The sequence below is a fragment of the Pan troglodytes genome, chromosome 14, assembly GCF_028858775.2.
Source record: "Pan troglodytes isolate AG18354 chromosome 14, NHGRI_mPanTro3-v2.0_pri, whole genome shotgun sequence".
Taxonomy (NCBI): Eukaryota; Metazoa; Chordata; class Mammalia; order Primates; family Hominidae; genus Pan; species Pan troglodytes.
Window position 1 is genome coordinate 83,680,191 of NC_072412.2, and position 15,171 is coordinate 83,695,361.

The 15,171-nt window shown below is 37.7% G+C and overlaps 1 long non-coding RNA gene across 1 annotated transcript in view; it reads left to right on the forward strand.

Annotated features, from left to right (window-relative positions):
- The first annotated feature begins 11,335 nt into the window (after positions 1-11,335).
- Positions 11,336-15,171, forward strand: part of LOC104001868 (uncharacterized) — a 42,067-nt gene continuing 38,231 nt past the window's right edge. The window contains exons 1-2 of the long non-coding RNA XR_673862.3: positions 11,336-11,400; positions 12,128-12,216. This is a non-coding gene — a long non-coding RNA (uncharacterized LOC104001868). The remainder of the gene's footprint in view (positions 11,401-12,127; positions 12,217-15,171) is intronic.

Here is a 15,171-nt window from a genome sequence, read left to right on the forward strand (position 1 = left end):
AGGAGCTGGTTTTTTGAAAAGATTAACAAAATAGATAAACTGCTAGCTAGACTAATAAAGAATAAGAGAGAGAAGAATCAAAAAGACACACAAAAATGATAAATGATAAAGGGGAGATTACCACTGATCCCAGAGAAATACAAATTGCCATCAAAGAATAATATAAACACCTCTATGCAAATCAACTGGAAAATCTAGAAGAAATGGATACATTCCTGGACACATACACCCTTCCAAGACTAAACCAGGAAGAAGTCGAATACCCGAATAGACCAATAACAAGGTCTGAAATTGAGGCAGTAATCAACAGCCTACCAACCAAAAAAATGCCCAGGACCAGACAATTCATACCTGAACAACGAGGAGCTGCTACCATTCCTTCTGAAACTATTCCAAACAATAGAAAAAGAGGGACTCCTCCCTAACTCATTTTATGAGGCCATCATCACCCTGATTCCAAAACCTGGCAGAGACACAACAAAAAAAGAAAATTTCAGTCCAATATCCCTTAAGAACATCGATGTGAAAATCCTCAATAAAATACTGGCAAACTGAACTTTTTGAAGCAGCACATCAAAAAGTTTATCCACCATGGTCAAGTCAGTTTCATCCCTGGAATGCAGGGCTCATTCTACATACACAAATCAATAAATGTAATCCATCACATAAACAGAACCAATGACAAAAACTACATGATTATCTCAGTAGATGCAGAAAAATTCAACACCCCTTCATGCTAAAAACTCTCAATACTAGGTATTGATGGAATATATCTCAAAATAATAGCTATTTATGACAAACCCATAGCCAATATCACTGAATGGGCAAAAGCTGGAAGCATTCCCTTTGAAAACCAGCAGAAGACAAGGATGCCCTTTCTCACCACTCCTATTCAACATTGTATTAGAAGTTCTGGCCAGGGCAATCAGGCAAGAGAAACAAATAAAGGGTATTCAAACAGGAAGAGAGGAAGTCAAATTGTCTCTGTTTGCAAATGACATAATTGTATATTTAGAAAACACCATTATCTCAGCCCCAAAACTCCTTAAGCTGATAAGCAATTTCAGCAAAATCTCAGGATACAAAATAAATGTGCAAAAATCACAAGCATTCCTAGACACCAATAATAGACAAGCAGAGATCCAAATCATGAATGAACTCCCATTCACAATTGCTACAAAAAGAATAAAATACCTAGGAATACAACTTACAAGGGATGTGAAGGACCTATTTAAGGAGAACTACAAACCACTGCTCAAGGAAATAAGAGAGGACACAAACAAATGGAAAAACATTTCATACTCATGGATAGGAAGAATCAATATCATCAAAATGGCCATATTGCCCAAAGTAATTCATAGATTCAATGCTATTCCCATCAAGCTATCATTGACTTTCTTCACAGAATTAGAAAAAACTTTCAATTTTATGTGGAATCAAAAAAGAGCCCATATAGCAAATACAATCCTAACCAAAAAGAATGAAACTGGAGTCATCCTGCTACCTGACTTCAAACTATACTACAAGGCTACAGTAACCAAAACAGCATGGTACTGGCACAAAAACAGATATATAGACCAATGGAACAAAACGGAGGCCTCACAAATAACACCACATGTCTACAACCATCTGATGTTTGACAAAACTGAGAAAAACAAGCAATGAGAAAAGGATTCCTTATCTAATAAATGGTGCTGTGAAAACTGGCTAGCCATATGCAGAAAACAGAAACTGGCCCCCTTCCTTACACCTTATGCAAAAATTAACTCAAGATAGATTAAAGACTAAAACGTAAAACCTAAAACCATAAAAATGCTAGAAGAAAACCTAGGCAATACCATTCAGGAATAGGCATGGGCAAAGACTTCATGACTAAGACACCAAAAGCAATGGCAACAAAAGCCAAAATTGACAAATGGGATCTAATTAAACTAAAGAGCTTCTGCACAGCAAAATAAACTATCATCATAGAGAACAGGCAACCTACAGAATGGGAGAAAATTTTTGCAATCTACCCATCTGACAAAGGGCTAATATGCAGAATCTACAACGATCTTAAGCAAATTTACAAGAAAAAAACAAACAACTCCATCAAAAAGTGGGTGAAACATATGAACAGACACTTCTCAAACAAGACATTTATGTGGCCAACAAACACGTGAAAAAAAGCTCATCATCACTGGTCATTAGAGAAATGCAAATCAAAACCACAATGAGATACCATCTTATGCCAGTTAGAATGGCGATCATTATAAAGTCAGGAAACAACAGATGCTGGCGAGGATGTGGAGAAATAGGAATGCTTTTACATTGTTGCTGGGAGTGTAAATTAGTTCAACCATTGTGGAAGACAGCGTGGCGATTCCTCAAGGATCTAGAACCAGAAATACCATTTGACCCAGCAATCCCATTACTGATTATATACCCAAAGGATTATAAATCATTCTACTATGAAGACACATGCACACATATGTTTATTGCAGTACTATTTACAATAGCAAAGATTTGGAACCAACCCTAATGCCTATCAATGATAGACTGCATAAAGAAAATGTGGAACATATACACCATGGAATACTATGTAGCCATAAAAAGTAATGAGTTCATGTCCTTTGCAGGGACATGGATGAAGCTGGAAACCATCATTCTCAGCAAACTAACACAGGAATAGAAAACCAAAAACTGCATGTTCTCACTCATAAGTGGGAGTTGAACAATGAGAACACATGGACACAGGGAGGGGAACATCACACACTGTGGCCTGTTGGGGGGTGGGGGGCTAGGGGAGGGCGAGCATTAGGACAAATACCTAATGCATGCGGGGCTTAAAATCCAGATGATGGGTTGATAGGTGCAGCCACCACCATGGCACATGTGTACCTATGTAACAAACCTGCACCTTCTCCACATGTATCCCAGAACTTAAAGTAATATAAAAAATTTTAAAAAGAAGCAGTTTCTTGACGGTTTTATTGTGAACTTAATAAATATAATGTTTGACAATATTCAAATGATACTCAAAAAACAGTGAATTCTAAATATTTGTAAGACCCAATTTTCCACATAGGTATGTCTATTAATCAGAGTTCTCAAGCAAAACAGAATCATTAGAATACATATAAATATATGTAGAAGAGATGACTTATTGTAAGAATTGGGTAAGATGGTTATGAAAGCTGGGAGGTCCCACAGACTGCTGTCTGTATGCTGTAGAACCAGGAAAGCCAATCATGTGATTCAGTCATATTCTGAAGGTCTGAGAATAGGGGGTGAGGAGAAGGGAGGCAATGGTGGTGTAAACCTGTACCAAGTCGAAGAACCAGGAGTGTTGATGTCGTAGAGCAGGAGAAGATAAATGTCCCAGCTCAGACAGAGACTGTAAATTTGCCATTTCTCCACTGTTTGTTCTACTGAGGCCCTCAAAAGATTTAGTGGTGTCTGCGCATATTGGGGAGGGTCATTTGTTTTACTGAGTTCACCAATTCAAATGCAGCTTCCTTTCATCATTCACACACTTACTGCCCAAAAGCTTCTTTCTCTGCCTTGACATTGTTACGTGGCCTATTTCAGTAAAAAGCAAAGTCTGTCTGAGGTGTTGGCTGGTACTGTTTAAACCCCTGTTAGCTCATTAGATGCTCTGCATTTTAATAGGGGTCTCTGGAACACACAGGAGTTTTATGGGGTTTTTTGTTTTTTTTGTTTTTTGAGATGGGGTCTCACTCTGTCACCCAGGCTGGAGTGCAGTGGTGCAATCTCGGCTCACTGCAACCTCTGCCTCCTGGGTTCAAGCGATTATCCTGCCTCAGCCTCCCAATTAGTTAGGATTACAGGCACCTGCCACCATGCCTGGCTAATTTTGTATTTTGGGTAGAGACGGGGTTTCACCATGTTGGCCAGGCTGGTCTTGAACGCCTGAACTCAGGTGATCCACCCACCTTGGCCTCCCAAAGTGCTGGGATTACAGGCATGAGCCACCATGCCCGGCCCACATAGGAGTTTTAAACTCAGGAGAATTGTGCTGTCTTGTGAAGCAGACTGTCTTCTCTGAAGCTACTCTCTCTCTCTCAGAAGGCTTATCAATTCTTATGACATTAACTTGCATTTTTATTGTTATTATCCTTAAAAATATAGGTCAAAGCTGTCTGTCTCTTTCTCCCAAGTTTTGGTCCTACAATTTCTTAATGGACATTTCAGTTCAACAGATATTTGTGAGGCATCTCTTATTACATGTGAGACGAGGATCAATACTTTACATGTATTTAAAATAGACACCAAGTTTATGTACCTGTGAAGAAATCTTTTTGTTTTCTTCTCCATAATCAATTTGTACTATGATTTGTCACCAAGTCCTATCAATTCTTCTTTTAAAGAATTACCATCACCTTACACTTAGAGATACATTAACTAGTTATCTTAAAAACAAGGATTATAACTCATTCTACTATAAAGACACATGCACACACACATCTTTATTGCAGCACTATTCACAATAGCAAAGACATGGAACCAACCCAAATGCCCATCAATGATAGACTGGATGAAGAAAATGTGGCATATATACACCAAGGAATACTATGCAGCCATAAAAAAGAATGAGTTCATGTCTTTTGCAGGGACATGGATGAAGCTGGAAACCATCATTCTCAGCAAACTAACACAGGAGCAGAAAACCAAACACCACATGTTCTCACTCATAAGTGGGAGTTGAACCGTGAGAACATATGGACACAGGGAAGGGAACATCACACACTGGGGCCTGTTGGGGGTTGGGGGGCAAGGGGAGGGAGAGCATTAGGACAAATACTTAATGCATGCAGGGCTTAAAATCTAGATGATGGGTTGATAGGTGCAGCAACCACCATGGCACATGTGTACCTATGTAACAAATCTGCACCTTCTCTACATGTATCCCAGAACTTAAAGTAATATAAAAAAAATTTAAAAAGCAGCAGTTTCTTGATGGTTTTATTGTGAACTTAATAAATATAATGTTTGACAATATCCAAATCATACTCAAAAAACAGTGAATTCTAAATATTTGTAAGATCCAAATTTTCCACATAGGTATGTATGTTAGAGTTCTCAAGAAAAACAGAATCATTAGAATACATATAAACATATGTAGAAGAGGTGACTTATTATAAGAATTGGGTAATGTGGTTATGAAAGCTGGGCGGTCTCACAGACTGCTGTCTGCAAGCTGTAGAACCAGGAAAGCCACTCATGTGATTCAGTCATATTCTGAAGGTCTGAGAATGGGTGGTGAGGAGAAGGTAGGCAATGGTGGTGTAAACCTGTACTAAGTCCAATAACCAGGAGTGCTGATGTCATACAGCAGGAGAAGATAAATGTCTTAGCTCAGACAGAGTAAATTTGCCCTTTCTCCACTTTTTGTTTTACTCAGGCCCTCAAAAGATTTAGTGATGCCTGCCCATATTGTGATTACCCTCACAGTTACAGCTGGAAATACTGTTTTGCCAGCTATCTGGGCATCTCTTAGCACAGTCAAGTTGAAAACTAGCCATCACATTATGTTTCTATTGATTAACAGAATTAAATACTAAATTAGAACATAAAAACTAAAGTAAGTACTAATTTAAATTCTTATTTTGTTATTCAAACACTCTATTCAATTTCTGTATTTTAATAAACTTTGATTGAAACTTAAAATATGTAGAAAAAAGTATGTAAATAGTACACATTTGAAGAGTGATCACAAATAGAACACAACAGTGTGAACTTTTCCAGGTCAATAAATTGCCACCTATGTCTTTTCTATCCACTTGACCTGGTGGACACTAAGCATTGTATGCAGCTATTGTTCCTAAATCATTGTTCGAAATGGAGATTCCCAGCTCCCGTCCAGGAGCTGCTAATCAGAATCTTGGTGGTGGGTCTGGGAGCATCTGGGAAATTCTGGAACGTCTTATCAAGTGATAGAATTTGGGAACAGATGTTTTTCTTCTTGAATTTTAACTGTTTTGAGTTATCTTAATTATGCATTTTTTACTGAAGCTACAGTTTTTCAAATGATTTGTGGTACTGCTACTGCTCTCTCCTAGTTTGAGACTTATGTTTTGCTACCACTAGAATGCAAATGCATCACACTGTCTCCAAAGTTACCCTCCCAAAAGAGAGTTAAGTTCGATTAATTCCCTCCCTAAATATTGAATGCCAACTGGTGCCTTTAGATAAACCCTAAGTTCCTGAAGCTGTCATCCAAAGCATGTCATTATTTGGGCCCGTTCTGTTTCCATGTATTCCTCCTTTCACCCCTTATTTACCTATAATTCCTCAAATGCAGCTTCCTCAAACCCTCACTTATCACCACCGGGGCCCATCCTATTTCTGATCACCCTTCGCTCAACCACATAATAAAATTTGTCATTTCTCGACAACAACTCCTTATCTCATTGCTTATGTTAGTCATTCCACCTGGAATGCCCCTTCCCTCTTTTCTTTGTGTATCTCAATTCCACCCATCCTTAAAAGTTTCCCATGCAATACCATCTTTTCCATTCCCCAGTAAGAAATATAATTACATGTGCATTTGATTTTCTGCTGTCAGAGATTGTGCAGCTTTGAACATTGCATCTGTCTTTTCCCACAGCTGGGACTACCTAATTGTTCCTTGCAGCCTCAACTCCATCCAAGCTTCTAAGACCTATCTTAGCCTTGTTGAGAAAGAATTTCAGAGTCTGATCTACACTTGTGGAACTCAGGCACTGGTGTTGTAATCCAATATCAGTGTTTGACCCAGCACTGGAAACTAGGTTTTAGCCTTATTCTGGGAAACTTCATTTCTGTTTATGGAAATTAGACTTCAGACTTGTTAGTACTTCACAGGGTCTTATTTTCCGTCTCTCCCTGTAGGATCACCCCTGCTGTTGTCAGGCTCATCTCCAACTAAAATATCCTAGAGGCTCATGCCTAAATCCCACCACACAGGCTGGGACTCTCATTTGTAAATACCTCCCTATGGCTGATGATTGTCTTCCTGGTATTGACTTTTTGAGGACTGGATCCCTCAACTGTAGCCAATTGTTGCTAGTCCTGTAGCTTCACCCTGTGTTGCTTCTTCGGCTTAAAGCAATATCCCTCCAGAGCCATATTGAGCATGTGATATATTTTACAGCATCCTACATATTTTTATAACTTAAGGAAATGCAATTAATATAACATTAAATGGAAATTATGTGAAAGCTTAATTTTTCTCTGATGAGTTAAAGCAGTGAGCTTTCTGAAGGCATGTATTTCATGCCACAGTTCATGTCAGCAGTTTTTAAAAAGAATTCTGTCCTTATTTCACACATTTCTTTTCAAGAGAAAATGTTGAGTACATAAAGAGTTTACAAGAATAAAGCATTTAAAGTTTAATGACTTTTAAATAAATTTTTTATCCTAAAACATTACTAGTCATAAGCACACTTTCAGATTTATATTCTTTTTTTAAAAAAATCTATATTTGACATAGATGAGGCAGGGTATTAGAAAGTTCTACAAATATATTAGGGTTCTGTATTTTTCCATAAGCAGAATCCTTGAAAGAGCATGTGTTGGGTTATGGATTTTGTTTTTTTAAAATCTGGTCATATTAAATAAATTAGAAAGGCAAATTGAAGATAACACTGTAATATATTGCTAAGTTACCAATTATATGACCATTATTATTATACTATAACTGCAAAGAGATAATAGATGTGATTTTCTCCCTCCCTTTTTTAGTGCCTCACAAGCAAAATTATTCACAATAAAATAAACTTAATATATGCCATATAATAATTGGAACCTCTCCTACTCCGGCCCATCCCCAATTATTGTATATATGAAGTACATCCTTTTTTCACACACCTCCCACTAGAGGCAAAAGAAATGTTTTATAGGTAGTGAGCAAAAAGGAGATTTCTCTTCTTCTCCTTTTTTCCCCTCTCCTATTGTTTTATAGTCTCAGTAACCCAGGTGATGCAGTCAGCTCCATCTTCAACAGCACAGATGACCAATGAAGCCCTCAGGGGTGATCTGAGCAGCACCCCTTTCCTAGGAAAAGCTTTCTCATTGCCTACCATGTACCAGATTTCCACCATAAGAGGTGGGTTCCTTTAGATAGTGTTATATTTCCAAGAACGACCTATAATAATTACATTTTCAAAATTTTATTGGTCAGAGTAGAACTTGAGGTCCCAAAATGTGTGTGAGAGAGAAACTTTACATAGGCAGAGAAATAGAACTGAAGCATTAAGGAAAAGATCTAGATAATATGCCATTGAGAAGGGGTACAGACAGCCAGAAAGAACATACAGAGACTCAGTAGGACAAAAAAAAAATCCCTTGTCTTCTTTCTTTTCCTTTCCTGCTTTTTTTCAGTCTGGCTGAGTGTGTTGCCCTTGGGATCAACCAATCACTGCAGCACATTCACACTTTTCTTGGCCATGTAGTAGCAACTCCACTTCTACCCTGATAATTATCTTGCTTTACTCTTCATCTTTAAATAAATGTCTAGAGAATACAAAGAAAGTCAATTTTATTAATTACGTTACATGGCTTGACATTTTAAATTGTACTTCATAAAAAGAAGTTGGAATTCACAGCTATTTGGGAAAAAAAAAGCAGCAGAGAGGAGGAGAGATCCTTATCAAGTTCACATCAAGATATAACTTGTTTTAAAATTTATAAAAATAGAAAATTACAGTGCATGGCACATATCTTCATATCATTATAATAGCTGATCCTTTTCAGAATATGCTTTCTAAACTTTCATTTCTTTTTAAACACTTTTTAGTTTAAAGTATTATGTATTTAAAAATGTAAAAGTCATCTTGGCTTGTGGGCCATACACAAACAGGCAATGAATCACATATGGCCTGTGGTCTGTAGTTCGCTGACCTCTGTCTTACATAAATGAATTAGTTCAGTGTCTAGAACATCATGAGTAGTGACTTATATGATTACCATTATTCCTTAAGGAACTTACACTCAGTGGAGCAAATCTTAAAAGCTAATTCAGAGGTCGGATAAATTACATATGCAAAAATTATAAAAAGAATTTTTTAAAAATTAACAATGGAACCTCCCTCTATTCCCTATTCCCTAAATACTATAAAGAAAAATAATTTTTTGAATGAAGACTTTGATGAGGTCTGAGACAGAAACCCTCAACACTCTTAAGAAACAATGGATGGTATGCTTTTTAAGGTGGAAAGAAACATCTTACTTCTGATTTTCTTTATTTTTTTCACTTGAGGTTTGCAAGCTGAAAGTCAAAGCTGAATTGCTCAGGACAATAGAACAAAGCTGAGAGTCAAAGCTAAATTGCTTAGGACAATAAAAGAGATTATAGAGATTGTGTGTACTGGACAGATCAGTGCAGTTAAGGAGGACAGAAACTTGGTTAAAAATGGGCCTTGCAGAAAAAGCAAATACAGTTTAAAGGAAATTAATCATATATCACAGTGAAAAAATTTTCGTTTTTCCACAAACTGTATTATTTGCTAGTATTTAGTTAAGCTGGGTCTCTTTTAGAATGAGGCTTAGGGAATGTGAGAAGAGTCTATTTACGGACTTTGGCTAAGCCAAAGCCAATCATGGAGGACGGACACCTGTCTGGGATTCATGCAGTTTAGTGAACTGATTGAGAGCACAGGTTAAGAGTCAAACAGAGCTGGTTTGATAGGTAAAAACCTCAGGTTTTTAAAATTAGCAGTGTAAGATGGGAAAACTACTTAACTTCTATCAGTGTTGATAGCTTTGTTTGTAAAATAAACAAAAATTATTGTTTTGCTTTAGGGATAAAGGAAATTGTGCCTTTAAAGCACTTAGAACAAAATATGGTAAAGAATACATGCCCTGGAAAGCCTAATTATTATTGTATGTCTTCATGAAGCCCACTTAAGCCACATTACCTGTGGGAACTGCAGATACTGGGCAAGCAACTCCTCTGGAGGCAAAGGCTAAGGACACGTGGAGGAATCAGAGGCAAGAAACCCAACATGGCATAAGCTATCAGTGACACAAACTCAAGAGCAGATGATGGGAGGCCTGTAGCCCCAGGGTCTGGGGAGTAGCTCCAAACAGCCCAATGGATGAAATACCAGATAAGAGGTCCTGCATTTAGACTTGGCTAACATTCCAGAAGTACTTTTGATGGCCCACAGCACTTGTCTATTGACATTTTGGGCCAGATACTTCTTTGAGGTAGTAGTTGTCCTACATACTAAAGAATATTTAGCAGCATCCCTGGCTTCTACCCAGAAATGTTTTATCATCAACATAACCCAATGTCCCCTGGGAAGCAAAACATCCCTGGTCGAGAACCAGTGATATATGAGGACAGTTTTAATTCCCTCTGATGATCTACAGAAATAATGGCACAAGGTCAAGGGAGTGGACTTTGTGGAAAACAAGAGGTCCTCAGTGAGGAGACAAGCTGGTGAAACATGATTTACTTACATAAGGATACAAACACTAATGGCATGTACCCATTGGTGAAACATTTAGGGCTCCTTAAGGATGTGTGATTTCTGTTCTCAGTCATAAAATAGAATGGAATATTTTGAAGTACACGCTGGTAGGTGTTAGCTTCTGAATCTAAGAAGTCTAGAGGTCCCCCAGAGCTATCTTTGGCTCTTAGCACCTTTATACTTCGTGTTCCTTTGCCTGAAACTTCCTCCCTGAAGGCCAGTACCCATACAGCCACCTACAGCTCACTCACCTCACTCCTCTTTCCTTGACCAATTTTCCTGAATCTTTCCTATCTCAGAAGCTATTAGTTCTGGGTATCCTTCCCTGAAGCTCTAGACTGGCTGGATATCACTTTCCCGGGCTCCAGCCTGCTTAGTGGTCTATTGCTTCTTCTGGACTAACATTTCCTGAGGGCAAAAACAATATCTTGTTCTCTCATGTATTCCTAGGATCTAGCATGGTGTCTGGCACATAGTTGGCAATCACGGGGTATTTGTTGAATAACTTGGTAGTTGCTTTGCAGGAAATAAGCACATCTGGGGTAATCATATTTATATTTTGTTTAAAAATCTCTATATTTCAACTCAAAACCAGTCAAATTCCACATATTCTCAGTTATGCATGGGAACTAAGTCATGTGTATGCATGCATACACAGTGTGTAAAAATAGACAATGGAGACTTGGAATTGTGTGTGTGTTGGGGGAGTGAAGGATGAGAAAGGGGGGTGAAGGATGAGAAATTACAACACACACTCTTTGGATGACGGTTACACTAAAAGTCCAGACTTCATTACTGTGCAATATACCCATGAATCAAAATGGCATTTGTACCCTCTAAATTTATACAAAAAATCCTCTATTTCAGCTGCTACTTAGGAGCAAGTACCATTTTATGAATAAAGCACCATTGAAATCATTGCTATTCCTTGAAGCCAAAAAAGGTGATATTAGATTTAGAGGTAAACTGGTTAGTGCTAAAGAATCAAGTAATGAAACTAAAACCCACCGTATAGTGTGAAAGCTGAAGAGGCCTTACTCCACTTTGAGTAGATTTTTCTCTTCTGTAATTTTCAAAGGCTGTGCTTAGAAACTGTTTTTCTCATTTTATTCCCTGTTACTTATTGTTCTGCTGTGTGGATTTTTTCATTAGAGGTCTATTTGTGCCTGGTTTGCCCTGAGGGAAGGGATGATACAGAACTCTCATCTGTCCCTGTTACTATGTATCATTACTTGGGCAATGTCAAGGCAAATGCCATATAAATAAATAAAACACTCTGGAAGCTTCAGTTCTCACTGCTAGGCAGCAAAAAGAGCAAATGTTTAACTTTTAAGAGATAGACTTAATAAAAAGCTGCCATTTTCCCATAGTATGAGAGAAAAAGGATATTTTTCTCAAGCATTTATAATTTGGTATTGAGGATTAATAAAATGTTATTGAGTCTGGCTTTGTTATCTGTCTGTAACAATGGTTATTTGGTTTTATCACAGCCTGGAAATCTCAGTTCTATGGGGCTTAGTGTATATACTCAGCTATTCCATAATAAAATCAATCTATTGAAAGGAACAGAATCTTTTATTAGGTGAGGGTGGGCAGAAGAGATTAATTTTTCATCACTCTGAAGGCTCATTTCTGGTTAATCTTGTTTTGGTTTCCCCAATCATGTGGAGTGTCAGTAAAACCCAGTCAGAATTACCATCTTCTGAACTCCATGCGAGAAAACTCCATTACTCCCAGATACTGTTGGATCTTCCACCAGGTACTCTTCTTGGGGTAGGGTGTTGGGGGTTCAGTTGATGTATACCTTCTGTGCAGCAGATAGCTAACATGTAAATGTAGAGATTGTCAGCACAAAGAGGATAGTGCAATTATTTTAACACAAGTAGAGTAAATCTTCTCTATTTTTTTTCCCAAAAGTGAAAGAATGCTTCCAGTATTCTTTCTGTGAATACTTTCACTTCTTTCCCGGAAGAGCTGATAAATTGAGTGTTCTAGTAAAATAAACATCCTTGATAAGAGAGATTCACTACACTGTCCCTAATGTGATACATAGACCATCATAGCACTTGCCACATATGGATTGCACATTTTCAAATCATTAAAATCCTAGAGTTCTAAGGACCCTATTGCAGTCAGATACTATGTGATAGCTATTTGCCAAAGATGGCCTCTAGTATCCATGCTTTTGCATTGTCCCTCTCATATTGAAGCTGGGCTGATCCTGTGACTTGCTGTTTCAAGAGAAGGTGGCAGAAGTGATGATATATCTGAACTTCTGAGAGCCTGAGCTTCCACATAAGAAGTTCTGTTGCCCGGAAGGAGAGACCACATGGAGAGACAACATGGAAATACTATACAGAGAGGTCATATGAAGAGGGGACACCCCGAGGCTATAGGGAGAGAGAAAGGGAAGCCCAGATTTCCTAGGATCCCAGCTGATCCCAGCTATCCCTGCCAAGGTGCTAGGTACATGAGTGCATCCATCTTGGACATTCCATCTTGGATATTGAATATGGAGCTCCCATCTGACTGCAATTGTGTAAGGAGCTACGAGCAAGACCAGCAGGAGAAGATACAGCTGAGACACAGTGAACCCACAGAATCATCAGAAATAACAGAATAATTGTTGGTTTAGCCACAATGTTTTGTGGCTAATTTGTTATGCACTCATAGATAACAAAGGTAGACACCCTAAAACACGAATAATTTAGTCTAGCCTTCTTATATTGTAGGTGAGGAAACTGAAGAAACTGAAGACCAGAGCAATGAACCCATTTAACCAATGTTACAAAGTAATTTAGAAAAAAAAAATGCTGGAATTAGAAGTCATATATCTGGAGTTTTAATTAAATTGTCTGTTAACCTTGCTATGCTGCTTAATATATCACTGTGGCCCAGTAATTCCACTTTTGAGAATATATCATTAGGAAACAATGAGAACAAATTGTGTCTCAATATGTTCACCATACTATAATTTATAACAAACAATTGGAAACAAACTGTAAGTAAAAGTATAGAGGAACAGTGTATTAGTCCGTTTTCACACTGCTGATAAAGACAGACTGGGCAATTTACAAAAGAAAAAGGTTTAATTGGACTTACAAAGAAGCCTCACTATCATGGTGCAAGGCAAGAAGGAGCAAGTCCCACTTTACATAGTTGGCAGCAGGCAAAGAGAGAAGAAGGTAGATGCAAAAGCAGAAATTCCTGATAAAACCATAAGACCTCCTGAGACTTATTCACTGCCATGAAAACAATATGGGGGAACCACCCCCATGATTCAATTATCTCCCATAGGGTCCCTCCCACAACATGTGAAATTATGAGAGTGCAGTTCAAGATAAGATTTGGGTGGGTACACAGAGCCAAACCATATCAACCAGTAAAGGGATTTCTTGTCTTTGCACTTAAAGAATAACATAGCCATTAAAAATAATGCTTACAAATATCATGAAAAACACATGACATTATGGTAAATGAAAGAAGTGTAACAATTGAAAGCAGGATATGGAACGCTTTATATAAGATCCCCAAGTTAGTTTTTTTCTTCTTCTAAAGACTAGGTAGGAAAAAAGATTGAAAAGATATCATAAAAACATTAACCATAGTTATTAACAAGTAGTGATGTTAGATAACGCATTTTTCTTTTTCCCATTTTTTCATGTTATTTCCATATTTTGATATTAGACACATATTTTACACTGAAAAAATGTGTAAAGAAAAGTCAGACTGTACTGACTTTAAGGCCTTAATTTTTAAAAAAATTTCCGTAGGTTTTTGGGAACAGGTGTTATTTGGTTACACGAGTAAGTTCTTTAGTGATGATTTGCGAGATTTTGGTGCACCCGTCACCCAAGCAGTATACACTGAACCCGATTTGTAGTCTTTTATCCCTCACCTCCCTCCCACTTTTCCCCTGAGTCCCCAAAGTCCTTTGCATTCCCCTGAGTCCATTGCATCATTCTTATGCCTTTACTTCCTCATAGCTTAGCTCCCACTTATGAGTGAGAACATGTGATGTTTAGTTTTCTATTCCTGAGTTACTTCACTTAGAATAAGAGTCTCCAGTTCCATCCAGGTTGCTGCAAATGCCATTAATTCAGCTGAGTAGTATTCCATTGTGTGTGTGTGTGTGTGTATATATATATATATATATATATATATATATATATATATATATATATCACGATTTTTTTATCCACTCATTGATTGATGGGCATTTGGGCTGGTTTCATATTTTTGCAATTTCAAATTTTGCTGCTATAAACATGTGTGTGCAAGTATCTTTTTCGTATAATGACTTCTTTTCCTATGGGTAGAAACCCAGCAGTGAGATTGCTGAATCAAATGGCAGTTCTATTTTTAGATCTTTAAGGAACCTCCACACTGTTTTGCATAGTGGTTGTACCAGTTCTAGTTTACATTCCCACCAGCAGTGTAGAAGTGTTCTCTTTTCATCCCTTCCACACCAACATCTATTATTTTTTGATTTTTTGATTATGGCCATTCTTGCAGGAGTAAGGTGGTGGTATCACATTGTGGTTTTGATTTGCATTTCCCTGATCATTAGTGATGCTGAGCATTTTTTCATATGTTTGTTGGCTATTTGTATATCTTCTTTTGAGAATTGTCTATTCATGTCCTTAGCCCACTTTCTGATGGGATTGTTTTTTTCTTGTTAATTTGCTTGACTTCCTTGTAGATATTAGTCCTT